Raw genomic sequence first — 22,161 nt, forward strand, 5'->3', positions numbered from 1 at the left:
AGCTTCTGTTTTCTCATCTGTTATGAGTCTGATTACACAGGATTCATAGAATTGTTTGGTAAGGATTACATGAAAAATATATGTGCCGAGTACTTAGAACAATGCTTGTGCATAGTAAATGCTTGGCTAATAGCAGTGATTACGATTAGGAGTACTCATAGCCATAGTCCTGGTACAACCATATGTCTAAAAAAGTTATTAGAAATATTACCTTCAAATTGCTAAGGTTGAAACAACTTAATTATGATTTGGTTATATCACACACTCTTTCATTCCAGGCCATGGATGGTTTCTTATTTCTTAAGCAATAAAGACTGCATTACTTTTTTAAAAATTTGAAGTCTTCTGCAATTTGTCTCTTAACCTCTCCTTTTCAATAGAACCCTTCATGTACCTTACCAGCTATTCCTTAAGCATACCTTATATGTATCTACTTTCTTTCCTTTGTGCTGTATTTTAACAATAGATACTACTATTTTTTGAGAACTTATTATATAATAGGCATTGTATAGATTACTTTACATGAATCATCTTATTTAAACCTCACAGCGACCCTATGATGTACTCTTTTTTAAAAAATGTTTTTTTATTTTTAAAGAAGCTTTAGATTATATAAGTGTTACATAAAAAATATAGGAGATTCCCATATGTCCTACCCCATCCTCCTTCCACTCTTTCTCACATTAAAAACAACTTTCATTAGTGTGGTACATTTGTTACAATTGATGAACACATATTGAAGCATTGCTACTAACCATGGACTATAGTTGACATTATAGTTTACACTCTGCCCCACACGATTTTGTAGGTTTTGACAAAATGTATAATATCCTGTATCCTTTATTGCAGTATCCTGCTGGACAATTCCAATGTCCCAAAAAAGTCCCCATGTTACACCTATACTTCCTTCTTCCTTCCCTCAGAACCTCTGGTGGCCACTGCCTTTATGTCAATGATACACTTTCTTCCACTGCTAGAATAATAGTAAGTCTACTTTAGTTCATTGGTCATTTCCCTGTCTTGAGGATTTGTGGACGGTGATGTCCACTGTGTTTCTAATCGAGAGGGGGTTTAGATCCCATGGGGCAGATGGATGGAAACTGTCTTGCTTGCAGTTGCAGACACTCCCTGTTCCTTGGAATGGGCATTGTCCATCATTTTCTCCTTGTTAGTTGTTCTGTATGAGTCCAGTGAACTGGAGAGCAGGTGTTGCAACTCTGCTGACATTCAGGTCTCAACTGGCCAAAGAACAGACCAAAGATTTAAGTCCCTGGGACATTTATTAATAAGTATAGTGCTAATTGTAGGTTCACATAAAAGGGATAGAAGAGTCATGTATAGGGAAACTGTAAATGAGTCTAACTCTGTAACAGTGAAGAGCATAAATTCCAAAATAAGGCCCACTGACAGTGTTAGATTCCTGTGCCTGTCTGCCCTACTTAGAGTGTCTAGATGTCTCTAGAGCCCTCAGGAGCCCCACAGTTTGAGGCACTATTTACTGTGGCCATCGATGAGATCCCCCTGAGACATGTATAAGCATGTCTGGAATGACCTCCTGACTCACTTTGAAATCTCTTAGCCATAAAAACTTATTTGTATTTAATATTTCCCTTATAGTCAAGGTCTTTTTCCAAACACATCTATAGTTGGTGCTTGGTAATAATCCGTTGGTGCCAGGTAGGCTCATCCCTGGGATACTAGGCTAAGTTTCAATTTCACAAGAAAAGGTTCATAACTGCAATCATCAATATCAAGGGCTTGATATAATGATCTGTATTCCTTTACTAGGCACTGCCCATGAACTATGGGGATTCTTGCCATTCTATTAGAGAATGTAGCAGGACTCCCCAGGATGGGAATTCAGTATTCTTTCTTTTGTTATGTAGGTCTCCACCCACCAAGACAGTGCCCCATTGAGGGCAAGCATGCAAAAGTTTGGCTCTCAGAACTGGCCGCCTCCGAGGTCTGAGGCACAAAATACGCCTCCCTTAGTTGGCCCCTCGGGACGAGGTATGCACCTAAGCCTCCCCACAGGGGAAACTCACGCAAGCCCCCTCGCACCACCTCCGTCTGGGCCAATCTCAGGGCCTCCTACCTCGTAAAGACACGCCTGCTCTCTTCCACCTATCAGCGAGCTACCCAGCTCAGCCCTCTCAAATTTAAGCTCTCCCTAGTAACTATTGACCAGCCTAGTAGACGAGCTCTGCTTCTATGCCCTTATAAGGTAACAACAGCTAATCTAGCCTATCAGAACCCAATCACCCTCCACCAATCCCCTCTCTTCATACTCTATAAAACTGCTTGTACTTCCTCAATAAAGTAGACCTGCGCCATCCGCCTCGTCTCCGCAGTTGTCCTTCGAGTCACTGTGCATCCTCTCACGCCTGCGCCTCCCCACCCCGAGCCCCCTGTCTAGAGAAGCGGGGGCTCCTCACCTCACCCCATGAACACTTGAACATATTCATATGCCTTTGAGGCACGCCCCAGGTGCACTCCTCCCCATTCCTCCCCCTATCACTGACACCCTACACCAGTGATTTTCCCCTGCCATAATTGTGATCCTTCTGTGATCTGAAACCTTATTAAAAAGGAAGCCAAAAAAAAAAAAAAAAAAAGAAAACAACAAAACAAATAAAATAATAATTAAAAAAATACAAAAATAAAAAATTTTGAAATAAAGTTTTAATACATTGTCTTTCATCACTCTAAGATCTGTTATCATGTATGTACAGTGACAGTTTCTTCTGTATGTTCCCCCAGTGTCTTATTTTTTATGTTTTATCTTCAATCCAAAAGAATAAGAGAGGACCCCATATCACACCCTATACAAAAATTAACTCAAGATGGATCAAAGATCTAAATGAAAGAGCCAAGACCATAAAGCTCCTTGAAGATAAAATAGGGAAGCATCTATGAAATCTTGTAGTAGAAAATGGTTTCATAAACTTCACATCCAAAGTATGAGCAACAAAAGAAAAAACAGATAAATGAGACCTCAAAATTAAAAACTTTTACATTTCAAAGGAGTTTGTCAAGAAAGTGAAAAGAGAGTCTACTCAATGGGAGGAAATATTTGGTAGCTGTCTGTATTTATCAGCCAAAGGGGTGCTGATGTAAAATACCAGAAGCCTGTTGGCTTTTATAAAAGGTATTTATTTGGGGTAAGAGCTTACAGATACCAGGCCATAAAGCATAAATTACTTCCCTCACCAAAGACTATTTTTATATGTTGGCAAGATGTCTGCTGATGTCTGCAAGGTTCAGGCTTCCTGGGTTCCTCTCTTCCCAGGGTTTGCTTCTTTCTGGGCTCAGGGTTCCTCTCTTCCTGGGGCTTGCTTCTCTTTCTTCTGTGTGCTTACTTCCCAGGGCTTCAGCTTAAGACTTCAGCATCAAACTCCAACATCAAAACTTCAACATTAAAAACCCTTCAACTCTGTCTTTGTCATGCCTTTTATCTGTGAGTCTCCACTCATTAACGGATGGGGACTCAACACCCTACTGACATGGCCAATCAAAGCCTTAATCATAATTTAATCATGCCCAGGTATAAACCAGTTTACAAACATAATCCAATATCTATTTTTGAAATTCTTAACTATATCAAACTGCTATACTCCACCCTCTGAATTCAAAAAGACATTACAATATTCAAGAAAACCTTAAATCAGTAACAATGCAAGTACTAAATCATATCACAATCAATTTAAAGAAATATAGTCTGTTCTGGAGCAAAGTCCCACCTGGATGTAGACCTCTGAAATTACAAAACAATTTATCTGTTTCCAATACATAAATGGACAGAAAAAGGATAAACATTTTCATTACAATAAGGAGAAACTCGGAGGGAAACATGAGTCCCTAGTCCTCTACAGTTCAGTAAACCTGCAGGGCATCCTCCATTCAATTCCAAAGTCTGAGAGTCATTCTTAAGAAGATGGTTTCTTCTCCTTGGGCCCTTATGGGAACCCACCCTTTCCACAAGCTTGCCCAATGGCCATTTTCTTGGTTCAACCCTCATCAAGCAACTGGGTGTTGACCAAGGTCCAGACCTCACCCTCAAAGAGCACTGGGGTGATTGCCACACCTTACCCAAAATTTGGGTTAGAGTCTTAATTTCCATAATGCAGTGACATGAAGACAACATCCCCCCAACCTTTGGCATACAGGCTCAACCCTCTCAGAGCAATGAGTTGACCACCTGATCTTCCCTAACCTTTGGTATGCAGGCTCACCTCTCTCAGAGCAACGAGTTGACCACCTGGCCTTCTCTATCCATTGGGGACAGGTGTACCCTCTCAGACGTATGGGGTGCTGACCTTAACTGCCCTAATCCTCTGTACCCTGGGGTGGCAAAACTCTCCTCGATCATTGGGTGGGAACAACCACCTTTTTCAACTGCTGGGGCAAACTTACCCTCTCTGTACACATGGGTGGGGTTCCTCACTTGGCCTGAGGTGATATCTTAATTCCAGATCTTAGCTTCCAAGGTTTTACTTTAAAAGCTGTTTCTCCTTCAGTCTCTCCTTTCCATGTCCCGTTTAGTCCAAGCTGACAGTGGTTTTTTAAAGATTTATTTTTTATTTATTTCTCTCCCCCCTCTCCCCCACCCGTTGTCTGCTCTCTGTGTCCATTTGCTGTGTGTTCTTCTGTGTTTGCTTGTATTCTTGTCAGTGGCACAGGAATCTGTGTCTCTTTTTGTTGTGTCATCTTGCTGCATCAGCTCTGTGTGTGCGGTGCCACCCTGGGCAGGCTGCACTTTTTTGTGTGGGGTGGCTCTCCTTATGGGGTGCACTCCTTGCGTATGGGGCTTCCCTACTGGGTGCCACCCCTGCGTGGCATGGCACTCCTTGTGCGCATCAGGACTGTGCTGGGCCAGCTCATCACACAGGTCAGGAGGCCCTGGGTTTGAACCCTGGACTTACCATGTGGTAGGCAGATGCTCTATCCTTTGAGCCAAATCCACTTCTCAGACAGTGGTTTTTGAGCTCTCTCAAAAATCCTTGTTGGTTTAGCATGTAAGAAGCAGGGGTCCAAGCCATCAGACAGTAAGATTTTCCACACGTTTTCCTGAGATAACTGCATCATCAATCCTGATTTACAAGTTCCAAGTTTAGTGAAGTCCTCCAATGGGGCACTTTCACCTGGGAGCTTGATTTTCAGAGGCTTGGAATTTCCAGAATGAGTTTCTGTTTTCTTTGTGCTTGGCAGATCAGTCCTCAGTATATCTCTCTGGTCTGGCATTTTGCTATAAGTTGCAAGCAGAAGCCAAGATGCATTCTCAAGGTTTACTTTGGAACTTTCTTCAGGTAAATGCCCAGGCTCGCCATTTTCAAATTCTGCTCCATAAAACACCAGGAGTTAATCTTGCTAAGTTCTCTGCAACTTTTAAACATGGATGGCCTTTCCTCCAGTTTCCAATAATAGTTTCATCATTTACTTCTAAGGCCTCATAAAAAGTCTCTTTAGCATCCATATTGCTATCAACAGTCTCTTCAAAGTGATCTAGGCCTTATCCATTAAGGATGGATAAGGATGTGGAGGAAAGGGAACACTTATCCACTGCTAGTGGGAATGTAGAATGGTGCAGCCATTATGGAGGACAGTTTGGTGATTCCTCAGGAAGCGAGCTATAGAATTGCCATATAATCCAGCAATCCCACATCTGGGTATATACTCAAAAGAATTGAAAACAGGGACACAAACAGATATATGCACACCCATGTTTGTAGTGGCATAATTCACTATTGCCAAAAGTTGGAAGCAAACCAAATGTCCATCAACTGATGAATGGTTAAGTAAACTGGTATGTACATAAAATGTAATATTACTCAGCTGTTAGAAAGAATGCAGTATTTACACATGGGATAACATGGATGAATCTTGAAGACCTTATATTGAGTGAAGTAGACATGTCCCTGAAGGGCAATAAATGTTTATGGTGTTGAATTGAATTATTGTGAAACTGTTAATCTGAGCTCTGGAAATATTTTTATTCATGTTAAAGTGTCTTTGATGAGGGAGAACTCATAGAGCAAAAGGAAACTTAATAAATTTTAACAATGGATATGGTATGTTCTGTATTAAAGACTACACTTCCACTCAACAAGTTGCTGTCTATAAGGTTACTGATGATTCAATGGCCACAAAATTCTTAACAGCTCTGTTCTAGTTTCAGTAGTCCATACTAGAAAAATTGCATTCTCCATGCTTATCTAGACCAAAGTGCTTGGATAGTAAAATCTGAGAGGCAGAGCCATGCTTATCTGGATTTTCTACAATCCCCAATTCCTAGAACTGTGCCTGGATGGAACAGACCCTCAGTTCACATTTAGGGGGTTGACATTAGTTAATGTGAAGCACTTTAACTCTTTAGAGAAACACATTCACTCTCAAATAAATTAAATGACTAATCAAACAAGGGTGATCCCAAAGTCTCAATTGCTTAAAATATGCATTTAACTAGTAACTTTTCCTTTCTTTTTCTATTTCAGACTAGATGATTTTAATTCACAAGATACATATTTGATTTTTGTTTCTTCTTTTGTCAAATATAAAAGCAAACCAGAATGGAGCACATTCATTTATTTGCATGATTGTAATAGCTCTAATTTTATGACTGTAACTTTCTCCTTGTCTGCCTCCTATCTATAATCTCTTGAGTACTTTCTGGAGCTGGCCTTTCAGTATAAATCCTTATCTGAAGCCTGCACTTCACCACCACCTTCCTTTGGAGTGAAATGGCAGCACCATTTGTAGTTGTGGAACTGACAGAATTCTGAGAGATAACAAGATGCATCAGTCCTTCCCATGATATATAAAAATAGATATTGGAGCAGAACTTTGCCAGAGGTCCAAAATTACAATATGAGGTCATGAGAGTAACAAGTCATTTTAATGTATGTCATAGTGGAAACGAGATGTTTCAGTTCCAAAGAAAATTTGTTTACTGGAAAATACCTTTCTGGGATTTACAAATAAGATGCTTTTCTCTCTGACAAGAGAATAACATAATTTAAAATTACTTTCTCCTGTTGGAATTACTACTGTTATCTGCAACTTGGGTAAAATTTCATCACCTTGTCTCAAGTGAGAGTGGGAGGAGAAACAAGACAGGAGACTGTAGAATAAAACAAATAATGGGAAAAGATGGATTTCTGGTCTAAGAATCCCTGTTCTCTTTTTCTTGTTATCTTGAAATTTTTCTTAATGTTCATAAATAAGCACATTTACTTCGACCATTTCATAACCAAGACTATTGAAATGAGGTCATGTGAAACACTAGGAAATATGAAATAGCAAAAGGATTTCTCTCCTTCTCCTTTTAATTTGATGCATTTCCCTGGCAGGTGGCCACATACTGCCTGCAGCTCATTCTCTTTTAAACTGTCTCGTAGGAGCTTTTGTGTCTTCATTTATCAGCTGGATGCAGTCTCAGGAGCCATAAGAAGTGAAATTAGAACTCCTTGCAAGGAACTGGAAGCCCCCGAGGAGTTCCTGATAACAAAAGGGAAACAGCAGCCTAGAAAATTTATTTTCTTTCAAAGGCAAACATTCCAGGAGTCATTAGAAGTTTCCATTTTCAAGCTTTCTCATGAAATGACTTTTTTTCTCCAGATCATACATCAATTATCCATGTTGTCATCAGGGATGGCTAAGGTTAAGTTAGGTGTTTGCATCTTATAATGCTTAGAAAAGTCACTCTTTTACTAAATATTCTATAAACAGCGACTTTCTACCAGAAAATATGTGCTGGAATGGTGCCCTCCAAGATTTTAAGACTCGATTGTTTAATTAAGAAGACTGACATAGCCTATACAAGTTGAAATTACTGGATTCAGATCTTGTAGATTTCCTGATAATATTTTAAATCTTCTTGTTTACCTTGTTTCTGATTTGTCTTTTGCTCTGTGTTCCCAGACTACCCATACTGGGTTTATGGAGTCACTTTTTATGGTTCTAGGCAATTTATTGAGAGAAGATGGTTCTAGGAAAATGATTCCAAACATTAATCTTTGAACATGACTTTAAAGATTAAAAAAAAAATATTTTGGTGGTGTGTTACCTTTAACAAAGAAATGTCTTGCTATCCTCAGCTCACATAGTCCTCAACCCCCACTCCACCCCTCTCTACCTCCCGCACCCTTGGAGTCTGCTGCCTCTATCATTTTTCTGTAGTGCTGAATGTATATAGCTTCTGAAACACTTTGGAATGAAAGGTGCTATGGAACTGTAAAGTGTTTTTATCACAGAGTTCTGCCAATATGTCTCAATCTTGACGTGCAACACCTCTGCTATTTCAGTGTTGTGACGGGAACACAGCTGCTCCTGAGGAGGCACTGCACTCAGAGAAGCATGTGAGATTACATTTGTCCTTGTTTGTGAACCCCAAACCATAGAGCATCTACTAGGTTGGACATTTGTAGACAGTGAATTGAAGAAAGGTCAGTGCCTTGCTAATTAGCATCTGGTCCATGGACCTGAGCGTTGACTTCACATGGGAACTCTTCAGATTCTCAGGCACTGTTGCAGAACTTCTGAATCAGAACCTACGTACATTTTAACAAGATCTCCAGATGATTTGTACACACATTAAAATTTGAGAAGCACTCATCTAGTGGACTTCTATTGTTTTTGTGGGCCCTGTATTCCTTATTCTGGTAACCATGCGTCCTACTCCTTAAGGGAATTGCTCTTTTCTCCCTCTCACCATGTGATTCAAGAGGGGCTGCCCATCATAGACTCGTAACTTTTTGACTTTAGAGGTAAGCGTATAATTCAGGTCTGGACATTCAGGCCACAATGATTGGTCTGGGGCTTGATGCATGGGATATAATCTGGGCCAGTCAGGATCCTACCCTGTGTTTCTTCACATGAAATTAGAGGAAGAAGTCTTTTCTTTCTGGAGTCATGAACCTGAGAAGAGATAACCTGGAATTGTCAGTGGCTCTTTTTCCAACCAATTAGAGAATACCTGTATACCATAGATGAGAAAAAGACCACCATCCAACAAAGAGCAGAGACAGAAGATAGAGATGGAAAGAGGGATTCCTGGCATTACGCTGGTGCCTAGATCTCTACCTGTGATTTGGTTAGACATGCCAGTAAAATGGCTCACAATAATGATTTAAGATAATTTTAATGGCTTAAAATAATTTAAGTTAGGTTTCTGCTCCTCACAAAATTAGCAGAGATCTTCCATAACATACATAGACATAAGGAAAGGAGGGTTTCTGTAATAGGACAAGCTTGCAAGTTCAAATATCAGTTTATGACTCAACAAAACCCAAGGCAAATTTCGGCCATCTAGCATTGTACTCGTACTCCCTCGCCTTCTTTCCTTATATATAAAATGGAAAAATTCTCATAAGACTTCTGGACATTTTAAATGAAAGAATGAATACAAAACACTGCCTGGCGACTGATCTGTACTGAATGTTTCATAAAAACAATCTTCTTTCATTTTTTTGTTATTGCCTCATATGTGTCCTTTTATGGGCAGACTCCCTGGAGGCCAGGGATCTGAATGCTACTTTACTCTTTTGAGTTTCAGTGGCTTCAGTTCTGCAGTGAAAATTTAGCTAGAGTTCTGGTGATTTTTCTGGTTTTCTTGTTGGACCTAATTTTCTCTTCAGTGCGAAGAATGACTAAAGACACTATTGCTGGATAGGAGCTCTAAGTGGGATGGGTGAATATAATCCAGTTTCCCAATTAGAGAAGGCAGAAAGGGTGAGAGTTCTCCATGCAATGAGATTTCTTCCCTAACCCAACACAATCTTAACTTCCAGGGGCAGCCACAGTCAAGCTCCCTATGGATGTTCCTATACTATGCCAGCTTCTGGCAGTCTTCTCTCTCTTCTTCTCTAGTGCTCCCTGGCAGAAGATGTGGATAGCAACTCCCAGCTATAGCTTATGGGAACTCCTTTCTTGGTGTCTTGACACCCATGAATATTCTGAAACATTTCTTGGTTGTCTCAGTAGCTAGAATTCTCCGCTTTCTTTTTCCCCTTAGAATGCAGCTCACAAAGGAATTCTCCTTGACTGTGGTGTCCTCAAGTATTTCAAGCCGATGACCTCTTTGAGGATATTGTCCAAAGCCCTCTAGTCTTGCCTTAGGCAAAAAAGCTTATGTGACACCATATTTTGTTTGTCACTATAATTCCTTTCTGTATTTTCTTGAGATTGGCATCAATACATTGACTCTTTTGACTTAAGGTAGCCCACATCTTCCCAAAGGTGCTCTCTCTGGCTGCTGTGGGAGAGGCTTTATTACTGCCTTCAGAGTCTGAGCTTGGGTGTTTGAACACTTGGCAATGTCCCCAGATGCCTCTTTCTGTGTTCCTCAATAGGGTAACAGTGACATTTGGTAAATTGAATTAGCAGTTTTCTAAAGAAGAAATTAGATTAAAATGTGATAGTTTTGTGCTATACTTCCCTCTGCCAGAGAATGAAAATTAATTTTAAAATAATGCCTCTAAGTAGAAAAACATTTTGAGTCAGTAATGACTAATTAAAATGTATTTGTGATCACTTTGTTATTGTGTGTATTCAACTAAAGGATTAGTAACCTCTGTAAGGTAATGGCAATTCTGTTTTCATTTTAATTTCACAAACATGTGTTGGTTGATTATTTTGTATGAGATCTAGTGCTATAGGAAATACAAAGATGAATAAGCCTTCATTCTTGCCTCTAGGAATTTAAAAGTTTGAAATATTTTGACATCTAGCCATGCCAGATCAAAGAAAACTTACTCTAATATTTATCTACTGCTGAGATGCTGGGTGTGGCAATATATTAATAATAAAAATTCAGAATGGCTTTTACATAATACTCCTTGTCCTTACTATCTCCTTTCCCAATATTAGCATTCTAGGAATCTATGACTTATATATTTTTGTTTATAATGTGGTTCCTTATGGTACAATCTGCAATTATAAAATTGGGAGATGGCTATTTCTGTAGAGAGGTTCTGCTTGGCAGGTAATTCATATAAGATATGTGGACAGTATATATGTTAATTCATTTGCCAAAATGGATAGAGCATGATAGAGTGTAATGTTTCTCAAACTCTTTTTTCATGATTGCCTTCCTGACTGAAAAAGTACATCAAATCTAAATTCTTTCCAAGGAGAAAGTAAATGCTAATGAATAAGATTTTACCAGCCAGGGTTGAACTTTGGAGAGCCACAAACCATTGTAATATCTAAGAGCTTTTTGACATCTGAGAAGTAACTTTCACTTCCTTGAAAGTGCTGTTACCCCTGTTGAAACTGGTGTAGTGGAAAGAACAGAGCTTTTAGAGTCAAACTGACTTCAAATACAGGCTCCACCATAAACTGGTGGGTGGCCTTGGGTAGACAACTTAAGCCTTCTGACCCTCAGTTCCCCCATTTGTGTAATGGTAGTAATAATAATACCTATCTTGCAGGGAGACTGTGAGGATTAGACATAATGTTGGTAAAGTGCTTGGAACTTTAATATATGTTAACAATTATTGGTAATGATAATTATCCTGAATATCATTCCCTCACCATGACAGATAACAGTGGGATGTTAGTAAGTATTAATATTATCTATTGCCTACAAGGTGGTATAGTAATCAATATTCCTATAGACCAGTGGTTCTCAAATTGGGCTGTACATTAGAGTCATCTGAGGATCTATTAAAAATTCCCAAGCTGAGGCCACACAGGTATCAAGTAAAGTGCAGCCTCTGGGGTAGAACATAGGCATCCGTATTTTTGAAGCTTCCAGTTGATTTCAACATGAAGTTTGAGAATCATTCTCTTGACATTCAGGCTAAAGTCTGAAGATAGCTGTAGCTACTCTTTGATGACATATTTTAAAATAAAATATCACAGTAGTTGAAGGAATAGCGGTTGTTCTGAATTATTCCAGTAATGGATCAATTGTTGTGAGGTATGTGTTTTGTTTTTATACTAGATAAAGCTGTATTTTAAATAATGTGTGTCTTTAAAACAGTTCATCATTTCCTTGGTTGTTACTGTTTCAGAAAATGAGGAGGAAGCAAGCCCACAGGGGCCTCAGCCTTCCAGATGGGTGGTATTTCTCTTTGTGAAGGAGAGGCATATTTTCCAACTTAAGCCATTCCAGAGCCTAGACAGCATGTCACAGCTGAGAAATAGGCTTACAATATGCTTTTCATTTCACTGAGAAACATGACACATGTCACAAAGGACTGTGGCATAAGTTTAACTGACTGGCATTGCCCAGGTGAAAGGAATTTTTCCATTTTAAGAGAGTAGAAATAAATGATCCATCTTGGATGTCATATATAGCATGTGAAACTATCCTTGGTGCCCCATAATTTGGTTTCCAGAGATTCAGATAAAGATGCTTGCCTGTGGAGTGATAATCTAATTTCATCAGTGGTTTGATGCTCCATCAACAGAGGAATGTCAGGAGGACATTTAAAGAATGGACCTCCAAGATGAGGTATGTGGCAGACCAAAATGTCTGCAAGATCTGCATGGGTAGGGGAGAAACAGCTTTAAACTCAGGCCTGCAAAGATAAATGGACAGAATAAGATATAAAATTCAAGAGTATAAGATGTATTTTGATGTGTAGCATATTGAAAAAACTCTGGGCTGGGACAGAAAGATTTAATGTCTTGAGTAATTATCTGGTGCATGCTACCATTGTGTTTGACTTTTGGATGGACTTTGTAGATTGTTCAAGTGTTAGAATTGGAAGGGAACTCCTTGGTTAGCTAGGTTTACTTAGCAGAGCTGTTGAGAGACTTGGTCAACAGGAGGTTCTGCTTCAGGGTACTCAGATCCGGTTGAAGAGAATGGTAGAAATCATTTTCTAGATTTACTACAGTTCTATCCCTATCTTCCTAAAAATCAACTCAGTTCTTACATATGATTCAAAGTTTCCAGTATTAATACAAAGTCATGGTTTGCAAATCAAATTTTAAAAGCTTTATTAAAAGTGATGAAAGATAGCTTAAATAATAGGGATATAGTCCCAGTATTTGAGAAATTATGGTTTCAGGAAATTAAAGATTTATCTAGTTTCAGTGCCTGCTGAATGAGCATTTTAGATTTACGTGAATTTTGCAATTAGATCAACTTCCTCTGATAAATATAAACAATAAATATTTTAAATATAAAGTAGTTTGAGTTTAGGGACAAAACCAAACAGAAAAATTAAACCTCTCTTACACTCTCTTAATTTATTCTTTCTCTACTTTTAAAAAATTACATAATATTTTAATTTATATTTCTAACATTTATATTGAATTTTATATTTGAGTAATTGATTGCCTTTCTTATAATTTTTCTTTACCAATAATTAATTTTTTTTTTTTAATTTCTCCTGCGGTTGGATAGCTAAAGGCCATGTCATTTGAAATTGGTTGAGCATCTGCAATTTCTGGGCACTTGTGTGTTTTTCATTAATTGCCAATTGTTTTGAAAGATCTTTGTATGTATGAAAGCCTTGATTGTTTGCAATGAATATCCATTCATGGTATTTGTGGATGAAATTTCCTGAAACAGTAAGATAGAGATTATTAATTATATTTTCCAGAGAAATTAATTAGATGTAATTATAGAAATTGTCATATATAGCAGCTCAAGCAGCTTTTTGCATCTTATTGCATGTGAGAGAAAGATATTGGAATAGAAAGTAATTTGGGTCTTCAACCCAGGAATGAAAAATTCTCATTACTTAAAAAATGAAATGTATCATCTCTGTTCCATTATAATCCTATTTTCAGTTTATCTAAAGTAACATTTTCCAAAGATTATATAGAACTTCAAATACTTAAAATCAAAACAAAATATTAGCAGACTAATTTGTCATTGAGACTGACTTAAAAAAATAATTCATTATGCTTATGACTTAAAACACCTCAACTGTGTTGACATCTTTATGGAAAAACATGGCACTAATTCAAGCTATCAATGTGTTTATCAAAATGACAAGGATGATGTGTGTTTTCAGGAAGAGTTGTTGGTGATGTCTGCTGTCTATCTTATAAGGGTGTGGGTTTGTCAAGAGGAAGGACAATGTAAAACTTACAAATTTTATTAAAAATTTTATAGACCTGTTCATTCACTGGTCATTCATTGAATACATATATATGGACTATCTATTATGTGCCAGTTTTGAAGTTCCAGTAAATGTCTTACTCATCTGATTCAGAATTAAACCAAATAACACACATGCATACCAGTTTGTACCTCAGTACACAAACACACTCACGTATGCAAATGCACACACTCCCACACACCTCCTTATGAGATGTGCAGTAACAGAGTGAAAACAGAACCTGTTTAGAGGCAGATTCTTGAGGATGTAGTGTGGTTTGAATGCTCAATCCATGGAAAAGATAAATAACTCTTTTAGATGTAATTTAATTTGCTATGCAATTCTTTTTTCTTCTGAGTTTTATAGAATTGTCTTCCCAGTAATAACAGAGAAAAGAAATGACAGGAAATACTTATCCAATAATCTGGGATAGCTAATGTTCAATTCCTGAAAAACTCTTTTCTTTTCTCATTAAGAGGAAGAGAGTTTTCCCTGCAGAACAAAGAACCGGCTTCTAGTGATTCAATAGATAAGGGATTAACTTAAAGAAGCAGTGATAATAAATGCCCTGTATGGGAAAAATTATATTATAAACTCCCTCAGTTCTCTATATTTAAAAAAAATTATGTTTCTACAGCAAGTGTCTTTGTCTCCTAGCATTTGAAGGATGTGGGTTCTGTACTGACTCATCCTTATCAATTATACCCGAATTGAATATCAAGGCTCTCTTTCTTGTGGCTCTGATAGAAAGAAGATAATACCAGTAATGATATGCCCAATAAAGGAAATGAAATCTAGAAAAGTATAAAAGAATATGAAGGATTATTTATTATTATTCCTTATTATTATTATTCTTTGATGATTTAGCTTTGGTTTTTAGATCAAGAGCTTAGATTTTAAAGTTCTTTTTCTATTCCCTTGGTTAAGTGCTGAGAGATGGCATAATTAGACTGTGGTTGATGCTTCATTAATCTGATGTTTACTCAGAAGTAAGGAAATTGTAACAAGAAGAACTGATTTTGTAGCAGAAAGAAGAGGGTAGTGTAGTGGTGTCACCAGTATGAATTAGGAATAAGGGCTCACCTAAGTCAGAATCAAGGTGGCTTTGGTAAAATATGAGAACTTGATTCAATGTAATTAATATTTTCAAGCTTGCACTAGAAACTCATAAACAGAAATGCCCTTACTGAGCCTATTTTAACGAAGTGGTGCTTCTTTACTTTTCCTGAGTTTGTAGGTGTCTGGAGAAAAGACATTCAGTAAGTGTGAACCAGTCTGACCTAGCTGAGGTTAAACATGGGTCTGACATTTAGAGTCATTTTTAGAAATGAAAACAAATAACTTTTAATGGAGAAAATCATGCCAAGAAAAAAAGAAGATAAAGTCACAATCAATTCTCTTTCTTCCTCAGGACTAGAAACTAATGACATACTGGTATATAGCCTTCTAGTTTTCTTCCTACATGTTTGTCAGCCCATGTTCATGCATGTATGGATTTTCTTTACAAAATGGAATCTCACTCAATATAACTTTTTGGAGCATGGTTTTCCAGTTTAAAAACATGTCAAAAACATGTTTGTATATCAATAGATCTGTCTATAATTAATGGCTGCATACTATTCCAATGCATATCTTTCATAAAAATGGGATTTTTACTTAAACAGTTCCCTGCTGTGAGATATTTGAGCCATATGTTCTTTGGAAAACTTGCCTATTTCTTATTTTATTTCAGGGTTGGATAATTCTTTATTGTGGGGGGCTGTTCTGTGCATTGTAGGATGTTTAGCAGCATCACTGGCCTTTACCCAATAGATGCCTGTTATATCTCTCAGTTGTAAGAACCAAAAATGTATCCAGACATTGCCCAATATCTTCTGGGTAAGGGGCAACATCACCCCAATTTGAGACCCACTGATATAAAGGAAGAGTTAAAACATAGCTGTAGTGTGGGAAAAAACATGAGGTTTGGAAATAGCCAGGTTTGGTTTCAGACCTTAGTTCTGCTATTTACTAGCAGTGTAAGCTTGTCAAGTGAATGGCAGAGGAAAGGTTTGGACCATAGTTAAGTGTTATTTGAGGGGCGTTAATGATAGCTCTCCATATGGCTATTTATCTCCTTCTCTGAACTATTATGGCACATACAACTCCCTGCAGTAGAGTAAATTCTCTCATTTCTAACATTATGTGCCTACAAGTTCCCCAAAATGTTATGGCCACTAATATGTCAGTAAATTGTATGATTAGAGAGAAACATAGCTACATTGAGTGACTATGTAAACAGTGAGTGTTTCTTGGGTTGTTAAGTATAAGACCTGATTCTGGCCAGCCCTAATCAGATGGAAGGAAACTTGGGATGTTCTTAAAGAACAGAAGGGAATCCAACAATAGCATGAAGGAAGAGAAGAAAGCCAGATGGCTGAGTGCCTTGTCAATAGGAATTTGTGTTCATTCTTCAGAGGGAATTGATTCTCCATTAATGTGATTTACCTCCAACTTTCTGTGCATGTGTCCTGCTTTACAATTTCAAATTCTAACAAAAGAGAGGCACCTGGTCCAGTTTAGGTCATAGGTCTACTTCTGGAACAATCAGCTATTTCTAAGGGGCAGGGTCACATAGAGACATGACCTCTCCTATCCCATGCCCATGTTTGTGATTGTGTAGTAAGGAATTTGGCCTTACCTAAAGAGAGGATGATTATAGTTTACAGTCTCTCCCACACGATTTTGTAGGTAATGACAAGTTATATAATGGCCTATATCTGTCATTGCAATGTGATTCAGGACAATTCCCAAGTCCTGAAAATGCCCCCATATTACACCTGTTTTTCCCTTTCCCTGCCCTCCAGTGGCCGCTGCCTCCACATCAATGATATAAGGTCTTACATGGCTAGAATCACAATAAGTCTATAGTAGAATACCAGTGCATCTACTTTGGTCCATAGTTCATTCCTCAGTTCTGAGGATTTTGGGATGGTGATGCCCACTATAATCCATGGTTAGTGGCAATGCTCCAAAATGTGTTCACCAATTGTAATGAATGTACCACACAATGAAGGATGTTGTTAATGTGGGAAAATGTTGGAAGAGTAGTGAGCAGGGCATGTGGGAATTCCCTTTATTTTTTATGTAACTTTTATGTAATCTAAGTATCTTAAAAAAGAAAAAAATATATATATATATTTTTAAAAAGAGAGAGAGAGAGGGTAATAAGCCCTTACTCAAGCTCCAGGGGAGTAACTTCTAAACCTTTAAAATTTTTCAGGTGATGGGACTGGCTTTGTTATTTAAGGTGGTCTCCTCTGATCATATCTGACAGTTTATGCTAACAAGGTGACTCATGGTGGGCACCTGCTAGTTTATCCTAATGAGATGGCTCATACCAATAGTCTTATGGTAGAAGTTGGCCATGCCAGAAAGACCAACTATGTGATTAGGGAGTTGGAACTTTGGGCCATGTGATATCGGCCTGACCTTCAGGGAGGAGAGGGGGCTGGAAATGAGTTCAACAGTTTGTGTAATGATTCATTTAATCAGGCCTACCTAATGAAATCCCAGTAAAAACTCTGAAAGCACAGGTAGTCTTCCTGGGCTAACAAGTATCTGTGTATATTGCTATATATAGATGCCTGGAAATGAATGTGTTTCTGAGGATGGCAGAAGCTTCGTGTTTGGAGCTTTCCCAGACTTGCTCTGTGTGTCTCTTCCCTTTTCTAATTTGTATCCTTTCCCTGTAATAAATGCAACATTAGATTTCATTGAATTCTGTCAGGCTTTCTAGAGAATTATTGACTGTGAGGGTGGTTTGGGAAAATCCCCTAGCTTGTAGTTGGTGTCAGAAGCTTGGCAGCCTGGAGGACTGTGCCCTTCACTTTGTAGTTTGGCCAACTCTGGGTAATGGCTTTTCTGAGAGGAAAATTTTGTGCTGAGGCATTATTCCTTGAAGGATCTACCACAGAGCAATAAGGGATTATAGGTTTCCTCAAAGGTGGGTAGCCTGTTCAGAAGAAAGTTGGGACAAGGTGTCAACAGACTTCGCTGACTTTGTATTTGCTTTTGAGATTCAGATTCAGAGGCATTTGTCCCTCTCCATTAGACTGTAAATTCCCTTAAGATAGGCATCATGTTATCTAAACAGCTATATGATGGCACTCAGCTCTACAGTTACTGACACTGAGTTCAATAAATGTTTGTAGAAAGATCAATGCATTATTTTTCTCACAGAGCCTTCTTTAAATATTCCCTGGTTAATTCAGTTTCCTTTCCTATGAGTGCAAAACACATTGTGTTCATGTCTACCACTCTATATATTCTGTTTTACTTGTCTGTTAGCCACCCTGGACCTTGAGTTCCTAGAAGGCCAGGGCTGTGACTATTTATCTTTATTACAAGAACCTAGCTCCAGAACTGCACCTGGGCAAAGAGCAGGAACTCATTACTTTTTGGTTGACCAAAATGCATCAGGCGTCTATACTGGTGCATCAGATATCTATATCACACTACATCAGTGGTTCTCAACATGTGAGCTTCATATGTTGAGAATTAGTGAACAAATACAGGAACAAATGAATGTCTTAGGCAGCTCTGAGTATGAGCATGTGGAGTGCATCGACATATGTTGAGAGCAGTTTGATTTCAAAAGCACAGGTCTAGCAGTAACCCTGGGCATTATTAATATTGTTTCATGATCAATGTTAATATGGACTTTTTTACTTTGGGGAAATTTTGTTCTTGGAAAGTGGCATGAAATAGTACTACTCAGTCATGGTTCTGTGACATAGGTAAGGAGAGAAGTGTGTTATAAGCATTTGTTAGACACAGTTGGGAGACTGAAGCTTGCAAATAATTTACATATAAATATATATTTAGATCAGCCTCAAGGTCATCTCTTTCATGGCGAGGTGCCTTTTAAGGGGAGTGAAGTGCAGTGTATTTAGGGTCATAGTTGTGCCTGGGAATATGTCCTACATGTGAGGCTCTAGAGTGATGGGTCACAAATACATTCATCTGATGGATTTAATAAATTGTCTCCTCAATTTATACCCTTGCTTTTTTTCCAGGTCCTAAAAACAGGTGTCTGAGTAGGAAACATTTCCTGAAAATAATAAGGCTAAAGATGCTGTGCTTGCTACTTGCTCCAAGGTCTCCTTTGAGAGTCTGCATAGCCTTGAAAATGTGTTTCTGTCTTCTCTCATTTCCCCTCATAGTAACAGCAGCACATACCTGGGCTCTTCCTTTAGAATATTAAAATTACTCATGGAAGTGTGAATTATATCATTTCTACTAAGGCAACCACATATGTACTGAGTATATGAAAACCAAGACCCATGTACCTTGGAGAGGGCTTTACTGGTACTTTCCTTGCTCAGACCATGTCTGTCCATCCGTCCCTATTTTTTGGACATATCTTTGCTTGAAACCTTGTGAAGTATATATCTTTCACTCAAGAACACCTCTTGGTGAGCAATTAAGAAGTCTGCTCTCCTAGTCCTAATTTTGAACTTTTCAGTTTTCTTTTTGCACTTCTTTCTGTGCTTCTGATTATCATATAATCTGCTGAAATTTAGAAACTAAGCCCTTTTTTTGCCCTTTAAAATCATTCATTGATTGAGAAATCATTCCTCATCCCCAAGCCTTCAGAGCCACCTGAGTGGTAGTATCCTCATGACCTCCAATTTCAGTAACTTGCTCAAGGCCATGATGGGTGGAGTTAGGATTTACATTCAATTCCGTGGGGATCCTGCACCCTTCCTCTCACAGCCTCTCCTTGCCTGGCTGTCTACTTTGTCTTTCCTGAAAGATGATAAAGCAGCAGTTCTGTGAGAAGAGTGTTCTAGGGGGTAAAAGGTTGCTGTTGCTTCCTCCTCAGTAAGGAGAATAATAAAAAGTAAATACTCTAAACAGGGGCCAGCAAACTTTTTCTGTAAAGGGCTGGATAGTAAATACTTTAGGCTTTGTGGCTGTATGGTCTCTGCTGGCAGCCATAGACAATATATAAACAAGGAGCATGGCTGTGCTCCAATAGCACTTTATTTGTGGTCACTGAAATTTGAAGTTCATATAATTTTCAGTTGCATTGAAATATTATTCTTTTTTTTTTTTTTAAATTTTTTAATTTTTTAATTTTTTATTGACTTTGTAATAATATTACATTAAAAATATATATGTGAGGTCCCATTCAACCCCACCCCCCCACCCCCCCTCTCCCCCCCCCCAACAACACTCGTTCCCATCATCATGACACATCCATTGGATTTGGTAAGTACATCTTTGGGCACCTCTGCACCTCATATACATTGGTTCACATCATGGCCCATACTCTCCTCTATTCCATCAAGTGGGCCCTGTGAGGATTTACAATGTCCGGTGATTACCTCTGAAGCACCATCCAGGGCAGCTCCATGTCCCAAAGACGCCTCCACCTCTCATCTCTTCCTGCCTTTCCCCATACCCTTTGTCCATTATGTCCACTTTTCCCAATCCAATGCCACCTCTTCTATGTGGACATTGGATTGGTTGTATCCATTGCACCTCTGAAATATTATTCTTTTGATTCCCATGGCCCACCCCCCAACCATTTGACCATGTCAACACTGTTCTTTGTGGTCTGTATAAAAACAGGGTGTGGGCTGGATTTAGGGTTGCCAGATTTAGCAAAGAACTATTTGGGACATACTTATACGACAAAGTTATTTGTTGTTTATCTGCAATTCAGATTTAACTGGACATTCTGTATTTTATCTAGCAACTGTAGCTGGGCTTTGGTTTCTGAGCCATAGTTCACACTATGACAAACTAATGCCAAACCTCTCTCTTCCTTTGTGTCTGAGTGTTTGTTTATATCAGACTCAGCAAGGGGGTGGGGACTCAACCTGAGTCACGCCCATTGACATAGTCAAATCAAAAACCCAAATCTTAACAGGTAATTTAATCAAAGACACCTCAGCTGAAATTAATGCAGTCAAAATGTATCACCTCCAGAGGAACAGATTTATTTACAAATAGAGTCTTTCTCTTTTTGGGATTCAGAAACTAATTTCAAACTGTCACACCAGTCATAACAAAATTCAATTTCTAAGCAATGTCAAACATTTAAAAAATTACATTCAGTTCAAATTTGACAAGTATTAAAATTGTCATATTTAAAAAATTTTTTTCATAATTTTAAAAACACACAGAGAATGGAAATATCTTCTGTATTAGACAAAAAGATGTAAATTTTACAAAAATATATAAAGCCCTTGTCCAAGCTGTTTTAAAGTATTATTTCAGATACAATTATATTTTAGAAGATCAGGAGATTTGGTATGGAGGGGATATAGAACACTTATGAATTTAAGTGACCCTCTCGGTTAAATTGGATCCCTCCTCCCATTCTTTCTACCCCACCCCCAAGCCATCCTCCCTGTGCACCACCTACTTCTCCCTCTTTTTTTTTTCTTAAAGATTTATTTATTTGTTTCTCTCACCTCCCCCCTCCCCCATCCTGGTTGTCTGTTCTCTGTGTCTATTCGCTGTGTCGTCTTTGCTTCTGTTGTCATCAGTGGCACAGGAATCTGTGTTTCTTTTTGTTGCATCATCTTGTTGTGTCAGCTCTCCGTGTGTGCGGTGCCATTCCTGGGCAGGCTGCACTTTCTTTGGCGCTGGGCGGCTCTCCTTATGGGGCATACTCCTTGTCCGTGGGGCTCCCCTACGCAGGGGACACCCCTGCTTGGCAGGGCACTCCTTGCGCGCATCAGCACTGCCCATGCGCCAGCTCCACACGGGTCAAGGAGGCCCGGGTTTAAACTGCAGACCTCCCATGTGGTAGATGGATGCCCTAACCACTGGGCCAAGTTTGCTGCCATCTACTTCTCCGTCTTTACTCCTCTTTCTCTCCTGTATCTTATATCCTTGGTATTTGCACACTCAGACATGTCCATCTAGTTTTAAATTGTAATATGATCATCAGCTCTAATGGAGTATCAAGATATGGAAAATAATATTGAGATACTCAGAAAGCAGTTTGTTTCTAGAAAAAGATATAAAAATGGAGCTTAGGTTTGCTGTAAAGATGCATAAAACCTGGGTGAAAATAGACTTAGAGATTTAACTCCATGATAAAGAG

This window comes from Dasypus novemcinctus, chromosome 1 (genome assembly GCF_030445035.2).
Source record: "Dasypus novemcinctus isolate mDasNov1 chromosome 1, mDasNov1.1.hap2, whole genome shotgun sequence".
In the NCBI taxonomy this organism is placed as follows: Eukaryota; Metazoa; Chordata; class Mammalia; order Cingulata; family Dasypodidae; genus Dasypus; species Dasypus novemcinctus.